Source organism: Triticum urartu, chromosome 3, assembly GCF_003073215.2.
Source record: "Triticum urartu cultivar G1812 chromosome 3, Tu2.1, whole genome shotgun sequence".
Lineage (NCBI taxonomy): Eukaryota > Viridiplantae > Streptophyta > Magnoliopsida > Poales > Poaceae > Triticum > Triticum urartu.
Window position 1 is genome coordinate 545,921,193 of NC_053024.1, and position 11,696 is coordinate 545,932,888.

At 44.4% G+C, this 11,696-nt stretch overlaps 1 long non-coding RNA gene across 1 annotated transcript; it reads left to right on the forward strand.

Moving 5' to 3' along the window:
* The first annotated feature begins 6,252 nt into the window (after positions 1-6,252).
* Positions 6,253-7,079, forward strand: LOC125548673. The gene is made up of 2 exons (XR_007301140.1): positions 6,253-6,560; positions 6,640-7,079. It is a non-coding gene; the product is annotated as an uncharacterized LOC125548673 (long non-coding RNA).
* Positions 7,080-11,696: the final 4,617 nt, after the last annotated feature.

The window sequence follows — 11,696 nt, forward strand, 5'->3', positions numbered from 1 at the left end:
ATCCAAAGATGCGGACGTCAAGCCTCAGAAGCAGAGCAAGAGATAAAGACAAGAATCGAATGCTTACGGGTCATCGCCAGTGAGCTCAAGCGGCCTCCGGCCAAATTTGAAGCCTGAAAACCGACTGGAAGGGTCAACCTCGGGAAGCTTGGAGGCGGAAGGTGCGTCTGCGGTTCGCCCCGGGGCCGGGGGAGACCCGCGGGAGATCAGCCCGGTCCTGTCCTTCTTCGGGATCGGGGGCGAGCTCCCGCCGTCCTTCTCGTCGTCGTCTTCGTCGTCATCCTCGTCGTCATCGTTCGGAGAGAGGCGGAGAACGCGGGACCTGCGCCGGGGGAGGGGAGCCCTCGACTCTCCGTCAGCCGCCTCGGAATCAGGCCCTTTTCCGCGCTCCCCTCCTTCCTCTTCGCTGGAGTTGCCGGAGGGCACGTCCACCGGTCCCTCGGGAGCCTCCAGGGGCACGGGCCCTTCCCCGTTGAAGACGGGCATGGACTTCACTACCCGCTCCCAGTCGTCGCGGGGGAACAAGGGCGTAGGAGCGCCATCCAACCTCGCCACATTGCCCCCGACCAGAGATTGGAGAACCACAGCCAAGTCTCCGTCGGCCCAGGCCGCGGGGCTCGGACGGGGCCTCCACATTGGGAGCGAGTACTGCCGAAGCGGAGCCAGCTGGTGCTCCAGGAACTCCCTCAGCAGCGACGCGCCGGTCAGCTTCGCCGCCGCCATGTCGGCCGGCCTCAGATCCGAGTCCATCTTCTCCAACACCATCTTCGCGCGGGGATCCGTGAGCTCCGCTCGACCCCAGTTGTTGGAGCTCGTGGGCTGCTCGGTGGGCAAGATCAGCTGAGGGTGGATGCGCTCAGCGTCCACCAAGACCCACTTGCTCCTGAAGCCCTCAATCCTCTTCCCAGAGTTCGAGATGGCAATGGCGCCACCGTACGCGACGAAGCTCGTGCACGCGGAAGCAGGACCGCGAGAGGTCCGGAAGGAGAAGTAGTGGCGCAGCAAGGCCACTGAGGGCTGCACCCCAACATGGGCCTCGCAATAATAAGCAAAGATCGCGAGGAGGAGGATGGAGTTGGGATGGAGATGCAGAGCCTGCAGCTTGTAATGGTGAAGGATAGAGAAGAAGAACTTGGAGAAGGGAGGCACCAGGCCAGCAACAATGGCACTTAAGAAGAGTGGATAAAAGGTGATCCTCTGACCCTCAGGGGTGGCGGAGCCGGCCTTGAACACCTTCGCCCCGTCAATGCCTCGCGCCGTCGCTATCCGGCGCAACCGGGCAAGGCCCACCTCCCACACGTTCGGCGGGTCCAGGGCAGACGAGTACCAAGGAGCGGCCAGGGGCTGGCGAGGCGCCATGGCTTCCTGGGTCGCATGGTCAGAGCAGATCTGGAGATTTCGGAGGAAGGAAGGAGAAGCGCAGGAAAGGGGATCTGAACAGCAACCGGGGGAAGCAAGAAGAAGGGCCTAGGCGGACGCCACTCCCTTATCAACTCGCGCGGCTGCTAAGGCGCCCACGTCCAATCAACCGCCACGCGGCGCCTAAGGCCGCAGGCTGTTAGGGCCCGCGGCGCTTCGCTCTTGCCCTTCCGCCTCCCTGCACGGCCAAGTCCAGGCGCGCCTTGGGCCCGGGGGCTACTGTCGGCGTTCTGGGAACGGGGGTCCCCAGACTTGCCTGCCTGCGGCCTGCGGCGTGGCTCAAATGGGGGCCCAGCACGGCCCATCTTCACCAACACAAACTCAAGACCCTCGCGAGGGGCCAAGCCTCGCGGGGCGGGCGACACGGAGCTTCCTCAGGCACGGCCTCGTCAGGTTGGCTCGCGAGGAGGCAGAGAGATCAAGGCGGGGTACCTCGCGAGGTGCCCGTGACGCAAGCCATGACGACTCAGGGCGCCAGGCGGGTGCCAGCCCGCGCAGCGTCCACCTTTCCTCTTTGGTGCAAAGGGGGCAAGCGCAGCCGCGGAGTACCGAGGCATCAGGCAAAGGTTGCCATTTCGGTGCAACGAGACCAAGACCAGGAGGACTACGAAACGGAGGTCACCGTGGAGCCCAAGACGGCGTCATCACCAGAGCTTTGCGCAGGCGAAGACTACTTTTGTCAGGATAGTTGATACTTGCTGTCCCCTTTCAAATTAGCCCGCCATTGTTGGCTCCCTTCCCGCTCAATATTTGGGGAGAGGACCAGGGCCACTATAAATAGGACCGGCCACCCACGTAGCAAAGGGTTCGGCTCAGTCTCCTCCAAGGGCTCGACAAGTAGAGAGGTGGTAAGTAGAGAGAGAGAGAGAAAGGTGGCTGAACTCCTCCCAGCAGTTCATCGCCCCAGCCAAGAACAGACCCTCGCGAGGTTGTTCTTCCTTGTACTGTCCATCATCATCAGCCCAAGAGGCAATCCACCACACCACACACTGGAGTAGGGTATTACACCACAACGGTGGCCCGAATCAGTATAAACCCTGTGTCCCTTGTGTTGTTCTTTTCATAGCTTTGATCCTAGCGTGGCGGAGGGGTGCAGGAAGGTAGGAGGCGAAATCTCCACACGCACCCCAGTGTTCGAACCTTAAGGGTCTGCCGGAACCCGAAATCCGACAAGAGCAATAGTTTGTTATACAATGTGATAAATAAGATTCAAGCGCACGATATATATACTATAGGGTAATATCCAAAGCAAAGTAAAAAATGTTAAAACAAAAAATTATCATCAACTACTTGTGCAATACCACTTTTAATTGCACACCCTTGGAGTATACATTCACCGAAAGTATGAAATGTGTTAAGAAAGTCATAATTACTTTATCTACTCCAAATCTTCCTGTGCATTTTTACCATACCGATGACACACACTAAGAGCATGTATATCAACGTGAAGGAGGCTGCAACGTGATGTGTAAATTTTTAATATCAACATGTGTGACGTAATGCCAATGGTGGGTAGTTTTCACATAAATCTAATCTAATGGCTATAGAATTTTGTTCTATTGAATGAATGGTCGGATGTTTCTGATTTTTGTGGTAATTTTTGTGGTAATTTCTTTTTTCTGGTTAGCCCGTAAACCCGTAAATTACTTTTTATATAGAATAGACGATCAATCTTATGGCCACAATCATGACATAGTTTGTTCAAATGATCTCATATTGTACACAAGGGTGCATCTTGGAATGGCAAACAATATTGCCTAAAGAAAGTTTTCAATTTCTTTAGACCAAAAATTCATTTTCCATTTTTGATTGCCCAAAATAAGTATTTTTGTGAAGGACCTGCCATATATTTGTTGCAAAATTGGACTAAATCAAATTTACAAAATATTAGGACATATTTAATGGACAATTGACCAAATGGTTGGGTGTCAAAAGCTTTGATCCACCTCTCGTGGAAAATACAAATTTCTGCCGATTCAGTTGAAAGTGGGTCAAATTTGAACTATAGCTACCTCGTAGTTTGCTCTTTATTTTTTAAAATCAGTTCTAGGTACATAAGTATATATTTAATCATAGAAACATTAAATTTTTTCCAAGATTCAACATCTAGCTAGGAACGGTCTTTCCCGCCGTTTTGACCGCATTTTGAAACGGGCATAAAAAATTTAAAGAAAATCAAAAAATTGGAAAACATTCGCATTGTGTCTTTACATGTGACCAAGTTACCAGAAAAAATAATAAAGTTGTAATACAGAAACTCTTTTTAAAAAGTGTTCTCAGAAATGAGCTGGCGTGTGTTAAGATTCATGCTTTCAACCCAAATGATCAATCTTATGGCCACATTCATGGCATAGTTTGTACAAATGATCTCATATTGTGCACAAGGGTGCATCTTGGAATGGCAAACAATATTACCTAAGGGAGTTATCATTTTCTTTGCATGAAAAATCAATTTTCCATTTCCCGAGTGCCCAAAATGAGTTTTTTGTGAAGGACCTACCATATATTTGTTGCAAAATTGGACCAAATCATTTTTCTAAAATAGTAGGACATATTTAATGCACAATTGACCAAATGGTTGAGTGTCAAAAGTTTTGATCCACCTCTCGTGAAAAAGACAAGTTTCCGCCGATTCAGCAGGAAGTGGGTTAAGTTTGAACTACAGCCGCCTCATAGTTTTCTCTTCATTTTTTCAAAAACTAATTTCTAGGTACATAAGTATCTATTTAATCATAGAAACACCAAAAGTTTTCCAAGATTCAACCACTAGCTAGGAACGGCCAAACCCGCCGTTTTGACCGCATTTTGAAATGGGCATAAAAAATTCAAAAAAATCAAAAAATAGGAAAAACCTTCGCGTTGTGTCATTATATGTGACTAAGTTACCGGGAAAAATAATAAACTTATAATACGGTAATTATTTTAAAAAGTTTTCTCATAAATAAGCTATCATGTGTGAAGATTCATGGCTTTCAAGGCAAATGATCAATCTTATGACCACATTCATGATATAGTTTGTTGCAATGATATAATATTGTGCAAAAGGATGCATCATTGAATGGCAAACAATGTTGCCTAAGGAAGTTTTCATTTTCTTTGGACGGAAAAATTCATTTTCCATTTTTTCGAGTGCCCGAAATGAGTATTTTTTAAGGACCTACCATATATTTGTTGTAAAATTGTAACAAATCATTTTTATAAAATACTAGGTGATATTTAATGCACAATTGACCAAATGTTTGAGTATCAAAAGTTTTTATCCACCTCTCATGAAAAAGACAATTTTTTGCTAATTCAGTAGGAAGCGGGTCAAATTTTAATGAAAGTTGCCTTATAGTTTGCTCTTTATTTTTTCCAAAAATCATTTCTATGTACATAAGTATCTATTTAATTAGAGAAACATCAAAAGTTTTCCAAGATTCGCCGACTAGCTAGCAACGGTCATGCCCGCCGTTTTGACCGCATTTTGAAACGGCCATGAAAAATTAAAAAAATTAAAAATTGGAAAACCTTCGCATTGTGTCATTATATGTGGCCAAGTTACCCGAAAAAATAATAAACTTGTAATACGGCAATTATTTAAAAAAGTGTTCTCAGAAACAAGTTATCATGTGTGTAGATCAATGGCTTTCAAAGCAAATGATCAATCTTATGACCACATTCATGAAATAATTTGTTCAAATGATCTCATATTGTGCACAAGGGTGCATTTTGGAATGGCAAACAATGTTGTCTAACGATGTTTTCATTTTCTTTGGACGAAAAAATCATTTTTCATTTTTCGAGCACCCAAAATAAGTTTTTTTTAAGAACCTACCAATAATTGTTGCAAAATTGGACCAAATCAAATTTCTAACATACTAGGCCATATTTAATGCACAATTGACCAAATGGTTGTGTGTAAAAAAAATTTGATCCACCTCTCGTGAAAAAGGCAAATTTCCACATATTCATTTTCCATTTTTCGAATTCCCAAAATGAGTTTTTTGTGACAAACTGACAAATATTTGTTGTAAAAAACTTTTCCATTTTTAAAGAATATTAGACCACATTTTATGAACAAACTAGCAAAAATGTCCATGCGTTGCAACGGATAAGAAATACATTTAAGAGTTCGTGTGGTATTCGCATAAGGATCCACTTTATGAAGATCCCATTGTATTCCAAAAGCTCGTAATCTTCTTCTCTGCTAATAAAACCCACTACTTCAACTCGCTCTAAAGAAGTTGAATTATGTGTAACAAAATGTTGATATTCAATAATCCTGTGTCAAAATATTACAGAAATCTAAACGTTTATTCCTTCAGTGCGACGGTAATTGTGCATCATCCGCATGCCTTTAGCAGCTTGAAATAGATCATATATTAAGTCATGTATCTCGCAATCCCAGCTATTGTGAGGGCGAAACAGAATGCGAGCAAGATGTATCGTTGTTGCACTCTCTTTACTCTTTATCCCTCCCTATCTCACAAACGACATCGATGACATTCAAAGTTCTGGTCAGCAAGTACCGGTGAGCCTCAAATATCTTATTCCTTAAGAAATATTTCTTTCCAATATTTAATCCACTCTTAATTATTACATTTGATAATGTAAAAACAACATCAAGTAACAAACAACAACAAGTAATATAATAGGTGTTCATCCGATTTCTTTTAATCAGTGCTAGCACGTATAGCCATCCAATAGAACTCAGTGCAATTTCTTTTCATAGTGTTGGTCCGAACCAACTGATTGTTATTTGACATCAAGCGCACACCGTGACTCGCCCCGCTGGCTCGACTCGCACACGCGTCAACTTAACTTTGCCACGTGCTTCATAGGACCCTCGCACTGCCCCCGACCCAGCCGCTTTTTCTTGTTGATCGAGTCGTTCATTCACCACCCACCAGCGAGAGGTAGCAACAGCAAGCCCCGCTTCTTCTTCTCTTATCCTCAAGAACTGAGGCCGCTGGTCCTCCTCATCTACTCTCCATCCACCTCACATCACCACCCATCTCTCCTCTTCCTATCTATCCAACGCACCCCACCCCCGCGAACTCGCCGCCCCGTGCTCCGGATCCGGCTGATCCCGCGCCGCTCATCCTCGCGCGCCTCTGCTCGCATTGACTGTGAGGAGGAGGCCAGCGTCTCGGCCAGCGGTGGCACACCCCCAGGCATCTGCATCCCTCTTTCTCATCCCGTACATCCATGGATACTCATCTTGTTCTATGCGTGTAGGCCAATGTGAAGCCAATCGCTGACACGCCGTTCCAGACCACCAGATTCGGAGTGCCGCCGCTGGATCCTGTCCGCGTCACGCCACGCCATTGCAGACCACCAGATACCCGCCGCTGGATCCTGTCCGCGTCACGCCCGCGTCAACGGCGGCTGTCAGAACACCCTCTCCTTCTCGAGGACTCCGGTTCTCTTCGTTGCCTTCCCATCATGATGGGTTATTTCTTTTTTTGCCTCTGATTCTCGTGAGAATCTGAGGGACTCGCCCGCGGATCTTTCTTCACTCCTCATTGTTCTCTCTCATGTATTTGCAGTATGTTTGTTGTTTTTTGAGAAGTCTGATTAATATTACGGATAATCTGCAATTGTATATAAGCTAATGAGAATCAGTTTAGAGGATCGATGCGTGACAAAAAAATCGAACGTAAACGCACGACCAGACAGAGTTTGTGTGCGTGATGGCCGGGCTGAAACTCTGTTGAAGTGACCGCGAGTTGAATATCAAACAATATAGGGTCCTTTTTGTAAACCTGAAGCGTTGTTTTAGATAACAACTTGAAAAGGTAGTGCGGGTTAATTTCTCAAAAACGGGAGGACTTTTCTGCAAAACGGCCGGTGACGTACTACCAGAAGCAATCGGTGGCTTATTAGTAGGTAAAGATAAAGATTTGTGTACACTAGATATTAAACGATTTTTAGTTACATCATTAACATTTTTAATAAATATTTTGATGTCTAATATTTTGAACACATGCTTACATTTTTTAAGACACATTGTACATATTGTTTTTATATGTTTAACTTTTTTCAAATACATGATTAACATATTTTCATATATTTACTACATAAAAACATCTTTTCATACATACGTTTTGATGTCTATATTTGTTTTTTACACATTGTACATTTTTACACATTGTACATTTTTGTATACATATAAAACATTGTTGATATTGGTTAGAAAAGTTTAAATACATGATTAACATTTTTAGAAAATCTTGTTTTGTTATCTACTTTTCCATATATATATATATATTGTAAAATTTTCATATATACGTACTGATGATTATTTTCGCATACACATGAAACTTTCTTTATACATATCTAATATTACTTATGATTATCATTTTTCATATGCATGAATCTTTTCAAATACACGCATTAAGTTTTTTAAACACATGATTACATTTTTTGAAATACGTATTAACATTAATGTTTTTTTAAAATTACACGTTTAGTTTTCTCATTGCTAAACCATATAGCAAGATTCATGAAGGAGCTCATTATTTTCCTATTTTAATGAAAAACTTGTTATTTTCCCATTTTCGTTGGGCCGAATATATGTTTTTTTGAGTAATATGAGGGCATCCCACATTTCTTCCTGGAAGGGCCGAGGCCTACATGGCACAATTTTTTTTAAAAAAGGAGGTGGCCTCATTCCACCGAGGCCCAAGCCCACCTTGAGCAACACCTTAAGTACCAATGCATCCACATTCACAACCTCATGACCATATATATTGGTCGTAATCAGGTAGAAACAAGGTTGTTGACCACTCTTGTCTGCTTTATGACCATTTGGTGTAAGGAAATTTCAGGGTTTGAGCCCTTCCAAGCGAAATGGTCGTGGATTTACGACCAATTCAGCCGGGGTCACTGAGAGAAGGTCACAAGTTGACATATTTCTTGTAGTGGGAACGCATTAAAATTCAACGGAACAACAGCACGGGTCATCTATCTACAACAACATAGACATGCAAAATACTATCAGGTACTAAGTTAATGATAAATTAAAGTTTAATTAATCAAATTACTTATGAACTCCCACTTAAATAGACATCTCTCTAATCATCTAAGTGATCATGTAATCCATATCAACTAAACCATGTTCGATCATCACGTGAGATGGAGTAGTTTTCAATGGTGAACATCACTATATTGATCATATCTACTATATGATTCACGCTCAACCTTTCGGTTTCAGTGTTCTGAGGCCATATCTGCATTTTCTAGGCTCGTCAAGTTTAACCCGAGTATTCCGTGTGTGCAAAACTGGCTTGCACCCGTTGTATGTGAATGTAGAGCTTATCACACCCGATCATCACGTGGTGTCTCGGCACAACGAACTGTAGCAACGGTGCATATTTAGGGAGAACACTTATACCTTAAAATTTAGTGAGAGATCATCTTATAATGCTACCGCCGAACTAAGAAAAACAAGATGCATAAAGGATAAACATCACATGCAATCAATATAAGTGATATGATATGGCCATCATCATCTTGTGCCTTTCATCTCCATCTCCAAAGCACCGTCATGATCACCATCGTCACCGGCTTGACACCTTGATCTCCATCAAAGTATCATTGTCGTCTCGCCAACTATTGCTTCTACGACTATCGCTACCGCTTAGACATAAAGTAAAGCAATTACATGGCGATTGCATTTCACACAATAAAGCGACAATCATATGAAGGAAATATGCCCTAGAGGCAATAATAAAGTTATTATTTATTTCCTTATATCATGATAAATGTTTATTATTCATGCTAGAATTGTATTAACCGGAAACATAATACATATGTGAATACATAGACAAACAAAGTGTCACTAGTATGTCTCTACTTGACTAGCTCGTTAATCAAAGATGGTTATGTTTCCAAACCATGAACAATGAGTTGTTATTTGATTAACGGGATCACATCATTAAGTGAATGATCTGATTGACATGACCCATTCCATTAGCTTAGCACCCGATCATTTAGTATGTTGCTATTGCTTTCTTCATGACTTATACATGTTCCTATAACTATGAGATTATGCAACTCCCGTTTACCGGAGGAACACTTTGGGTACTACCAAACGTCACAACGTAACTGGGTGATTATAAAGGAGTATTATAGGTGTCTCCAAAGGTACATGTTGGGTTGGCGTATTTCGAGATTAGGTTTTGTCACTCCGATTGTCGGAGAGGTATCTCTGGGCCCTCTCGGTAATGCTCATCACTTAAGCCTTGCAAGCATTGCAACTAAATGAGTTAGTTGCGGGATGATGTATCACAGAACGAGTAAAGAGACTTGCCGGTAACGAGATTGAACTAGGTATTGGAATACCGACGATCGAATCTCGGGCAAGTAACATACCGATGACAAAGGGAACAACGTATGTTGTTATGCGGTCTGACCGATAAAGATCTTCGTAGAATATGTAGGAGCCAATATGGGCATCCAGGTCCCGCTATTGGTTATTGACCGGAGACGTGTCTCGGTCATGTCTACGTTATTCTCGAACCCGTAGGGTCCGCACACTTAAGGTTACGATGACAGTTATATTATGAGTTTATGCATTTTGATATACCGAAGGTTGTTCGAAGTCCCAGATGTGATCACGAACATGATGAGGAGTCTCGAAATGGTCGAGACATAAAGATTGATATATTGAAAGCCTATGTTTGAATATCGGAAGTGTTCCGGGTGAAATCGGGATTTTACCGGAGTACCGGGAGGTTACCGGAACCCCCCGAGAGCTATATGGGCCTTAGTGGGCTTTAGAGGAAAGGAGAAAGGAGTAGCCCAAGGTGGCCGCGCGCCTCCCCCCTCCCCTAGTCCTATTAGGACTAGGAGAGGTGGCCGGCCCCCCTCTCTCTCTTTCCCCCCTCAAGGAGTCCTATTCCAACTAGGATTGGGGGGGAATCCTACTCCCAGAGGGAGTAGGACTCTCCTGGCGCGCCACCCTTGGCCGGCCAGCCTCCCCCCTCTAGTCCTTTATATACGGAGGCAGGGGCACCCCAAGAAACACACAAGTTGATTCAGGTGATCTATTCCTTAGCCGTGTGCGGTGCCCCCAGCCACCATAGTCCTCGATAATACTATAGCGGAGTTTAGGCGAAGCCCTGCTGCTATAGTACATCAAGATCGTCACCACGCCGTCGTGCTGACGGAACTCTTCCCCGACACTTTGCTGGATCGGAGTCCGGGGATCGTCATCGATCTGAACGTGTGCTCGAACTCGGAGGTGCCGTAGTTTCGGTGCTTGATCGGTTGGATCGTGAAGACGTACGACTACTTCCTCTACGTTGTGTCAACGCTTCCGCAGTCGGTCTGCGTGGGTACGTAGACACCACTCTCCCCTCTCGTTGCTATGCATCACATGATCTTGCGTGTGCGTAGGAAATTTTTTGAAATTACTAAGAAACCCAACATCATATGGCTCCTGTCAGTTGCCGATAACTGTGTTACAAAACATGATCATCTCATACAATAAAATTTAGCATCATGTCTTGACCATATCACATCACAACGTGCCCTGCAAAAACAAGTTAGACGACCTCTACTTTGTTGATGCAAGTTCTACGTGGCTGCTATGGAATGATCAAGAATCGTTCTTACCTACGCATCAAAAACCACAACGCGGCATAGTGATTTCTTTTTGATCTTCAGAAAGAACCCTGTTCATTGAATCTGATTCAACTAAATTTGGAGAAACTGACACCCACCAGCCACCTGTGTGCGAAGCACGTCAGTAGAACTAGTCTCACATAAACAACTAGTAATGGCAAGCAATATGTATATACCCACGCCCACAACTCTTTTGTGTTCTACTCGCGCATATAACATCTACGCATAGACCTGGCTCGGATGCCACCAATGGGGAATGCAGTAATTTCAAAAAAATTCCTACGCATACGCAAGATCTATCATGGTGATGGATAGCAACGAGAAGGGAAGAGTGTTGTCCATGTACCCTCGTAGACCATAAGTGGAAGCATTATGAGAATGCGGTTGATGTAGTCATACGTCTTCACGATCCGACCGATCCTAGTACCAAAAGTACGGCACCTCCGCGATCTGCACACGTTCGGCTCGGTGACGTCCCACGAACTCTCGATCCAGCTGAGTGTCGAGGGAGACCTTCATCAGCACGATGGCATGATGAAGGTGATGATGAAACTACCGGTGCAGGGCTTCGCCTAAGCACCACGACGATATAACCGAGGTGGATTATGGTGGAGGGGGGCACCGCACACGGTTAATGGATCAATGATCAACTTGAGTGTCCATGG